The sequence below is a fragment of the Oryzias melastigma genome, linkage group LG9 (genome assembly GCF_002922805.2).
Source record: "Oryzias melastigma strain HK-1 linkage group LG9, ASM292280v2, whole genome shotgun sequence".
Taxonomy (NCBI): Eukaryota; Metazoa; Chordata; class Actinopteri; order Beloniformes; family Adrianichthyidae; genus Oryzias; species Oryzias melastigma.
Genome location: NC_050520.1, coordinates 32,173,311 through 32,177,174, shown reverse-complemented (window position 1 = coordinate 32,177,174; position 3,864 = coordinate 32,173,311). Strand labels below are relative to the sequence as shown.

The 3,864-nt window shown below is 42.6% G+C and overlaps 1 long non-coding RNA gene across 1 annotated transcript; it reads left to right on the top strand.

The window, feature by feature from the left end:
- The first annotated feature begins 814 nt into the window (after positions 1 to 814).
- On the top strand, positions 815 to 1,305 carry LOC118599098. The gene is made up of 2 exons (XR_004948385.1): positions 815 to 975; positions 1,064 to 1,305. It is a non-coding gene; the product is annotated as an uncharacterized LOC118599098 (long non-coding RNA).
- The last annotated feature ends 2,559 nt before the right edge of the window (positions 1,306 to 3,864 follow it).

Genomic DNA, 3,864 nt, shown 5'->3' with positions numbered 1-3,864 from the left:
CAAAGCTGGATAACTTAGTAAAAGTCAAGTCACACAGCATCAGAGGGAGATGATGGGGATTCTTTATTTTATGTCACACTGCCAGAAAATGTCTGGATAATTTTTCTGTTTGCAGGCCTGACAGAACCAATGACTTCACGCAAATAAGACATGCACAGAAAAAATAGCAAATAAATAGACTGCAAGTATAAAAAAACAAAGGTTAACAAACTAAAACCAGCATCACCTTTGACCTCAGTGGAATGATCTGGATTCAAAGTTGATAAAACTAAAATACAGCAAAACACAGACTTATCCTATTTGTATCCTAAGCTTTAATTTCTCATGCTAGCTGCTGTGCACACGCATCACGTGCACACAAGAACCCTGCTTTTGTAAACAGACTAGATGAAGCACATGTCTGCCTGCATTCTTATCCTTTTTTGCATTTCTGAAGAGTGATAATCTGATCATTGATTTAATTCATGAATGAGTAAAAAGTGTGACATCATGTTTGTACTGTGACATCATGTTTGTACTACCACCAGAGTACCGGTCTCACTAAAGTATGTAAACATGAACACGTGTTCTCTCTGAACTCATGTAACCCTTATGCCTGTTTACATTAAAAGTGGGGTCACCTGGACCCTGGAAGACGTCGCACAAAACGTTTTTTTTTCAAGGATTTTTTGTCTTCTCTGGTGTCCATGGCAGATATTAGGTCCTGTCCACCTTTGTCATGAAAAGGAATCACACATCAATATAAGGGTTGGGTCATCTAGGCCCCCATAAGACCATCCCAGCTTTATTTTACAAGATGCAACCCTTCTTTCTACTTGCAGTTAAAGGGTAAAACTGTCATGGTGCCTCTGTCAGTCTCCTCCCCCTCTCCACTCTCCTGATGATCACCAGCTGCGACCACTCACCTCATCACCTCACCTGCCTTTTTAAGGAGCACCAGGATCATCACTCTTCGCCAGTCCATTGCCACTAATGGTGCATAGTTGGTCACCTCGTCTAAGCCACAGTCTTGCCATGCTTTTGCCTAGACCTTGTCTAATCCCTTTTTCGTACTCACCCTCAGGAATCTGTTACCACGAGTGGTCGCTGCTGTCTGTCTCTGCCGGATCCCTGACCGGATCTTCCCTCCACGGTCACACCACGAGCCTCTGCCTGTGTTCCACGGTCCTACTCCCAAGACGGCCATCTCCCTCTCCGAAGAACCATCCAGTGACGCCCCCAACCTCGACCTCCCACCTGGAGCCTACTTCTTCTCCTGTTCAAGCCATCACCTCCTCATATCATTATTAAATCCTTCATCCTTCACGTTCGCCTCCTGCTGTTTTCTTCCGGGTTCCAGCGTTTGGGTCGCTACGTGTTCTGTAGTCATGACAAAAACCTTAGTCACAACTGCCCTTGCGGGTAAATTCTGGCTGCCTGTGGGCGAAAAATAATCAAACTTGTACAGTGCACACAGGGGGCCTCCACAGTTTTGATATTGTAGACCGCTTGGTGAGCAAAAATGTTCATACAGGTTTTTTTTTCTATGGGCATGCTGCAAGCAAAACCTCTATAACATCACATAAGGGTGAAATAGGTGAAATGTAGACGTGTTGTACAGATTTATCATTTTTTCAAGCCCCCGCACACCTTGCATATTGCACAAGAGATCTGTGGGCAACAGTGGTTCAGTGCAATTGAATCTAGTAAACTCCATCTTGATAATGAGATTTGCAATGAATGTTTTTCTCTGGATTCTTTGTTTAATATGTTACCCTTTATTAGCTTATGCTAGCATCATTTTACCACCGAGACACTGGTCCCCTTTAGTCTGGACCATGAGTGCCTGCATTGGGTGAAAGTGGAGGAGAAAAAATCCTCAATTACCACTCTCTATATTGAAGACCCAGAGTGACTATATTGCATCAAGCTAACCTCACTGTCAATCACAGATCCAAACCACACCTCTCCCGCTCAGCCAGACCCTTTTTTGCCCTTTTCCAATCTGGGTTGAGAGTGGAGCCAGCCTCCAACTGTCCTGTTGTGTTACCCTTTGAGGTGACCGCACAAGCCTCAAGGGTACAAAACACACTTTGATCTCTTTGAGATGTGGCCGCTCATGTCTTTGGCCCTCCATGAGCCTAAACAACCCAAAAACCTGCAGCACCCCCATACCAGTGCATGGGACTAAGATGATATTTTTGTGAGCCCAGACATCTCATTCATCTTTATGTTTGTTTGTCCACATTCTATTCTCACCTGTCAAGAACTTAAAAAAAATGCAAAATCTGCACAAATAACATTCTTCCTCCATGAAATCAAGTTTTTCTCATCAACGGAGATCCTGGTTCATCTGGAAGGAGACAAAAAAAACTGGAGGCGGGTTTCTGTCTCTCATGTTCACTAGAAATCCTACATCTTGAATGGGACACATACTTACTATGACAGGAATTTATCAAAGACTTCTAAGCATTTTTTTCTGTAGTAATTCAGGAAATATTACTTCAGTGAGGATGATCAGTGACGAACACATTCTCTTCCACGGCTGAAGAAAACACAACCTCCATACTCAGGAAAAAATTTCAACCAAAACCAAGAGTGAAATGGAAGTCATTTGAAGTATGAGCCAAGAAAGAGTGAAACTGCCTCTGCAGTACGGATGTTTCACATGCAACAGAGCCTGAAGCCGGCTGCCACAGAGCATACCTGCTGGATGCATCATTCATTTCAGTGCCAAAAGTCTTCTTAACCTTCTTTGAAGATGTCATTATGATGAAATGACACTCAGCTTAGGAAGTCAGATCTGAAAACTTTACATTAAGTCTGCAGTTTTTAAAACTTTGATAAAAACTCACATTTTTGTCCAGACCTTTTGAGACTGCTCTGCTAATATCTTTTATTTTGATTTTGTTTATAACAGAGTTGTTACTTATCCGTGTCTCTTATTTTATATTTTACTTGTTTTAATTTTGTTTTGACTTTTTAGTTACTGTTTGAAATGTTCTGATTTTTTATGTATAGTGCCTTGTTTGACTGCAGCCATATTAATGCGCCATAATTCACTCTCGCCTCACAGTTCAGATCTCAGCTGCGTTCTTTATGTGTGGAGCTTGCATGTTCTCCTCGTGCGTGGTTGAGTTTTTTTCTGGTTTGCTAAAACATACTTTATTGATGAATTGGTGATTCTAAATGAGCAGCAAGTTGTGGTTGTGGAAGATGTAGAGTGTTTAGTTAACACCCCATACATATTTCTTCTATGATGATCCAAAATGCTACGGCTGTAATATACTTTCGGCCTCCTGGTGGCGCTGTTAGCACTTTCTTTGCCTGCAGCTTTGGGTGAAACAACCCCCAAGTGAGTTAGCTCGGGGCTTTTTAGTGTGTTAGAAATTCCCAAGAGCCTTCACGGTCACTTTTAATGCTTTTAGCGTCTTTTTCAGCTAGCCAAGATGGAGCGACAATGGCAAACGGAAAAAGTCAAAAGAGCAGCTCCACGGCCCGATCCGAATACTCCCCTTCTCCCTCTCCCTTAGCCCTCCCTCTTCGTTTATCGCTCAGTGCTTGCTCCAAACGGAGGGTGATGAAAAAAATAGTGTCTAATATTTCGGACGTGACTTCCGTTCAATGACGTCATCAACATCGCCCGGTCCGCTAGCATTAGCGCGGCGCTTTCAGCAGTTTAGTATTCATAACAACAGCGTTTTTATAACTTTAAAAAGGTCGTGCTACAACATAAAGTCCTTACTTACATTTAAATGTGAACTTCTGTGGTTCAGAGCGCACCAAAGGGAAGAAAAGGACCCCTCTGTTCGGAGTGTGAAACTTAAAAAATAATAATTCCGGACACGACTTTGACTTCAACTGCCACTCCAAATCAAGGGGGAG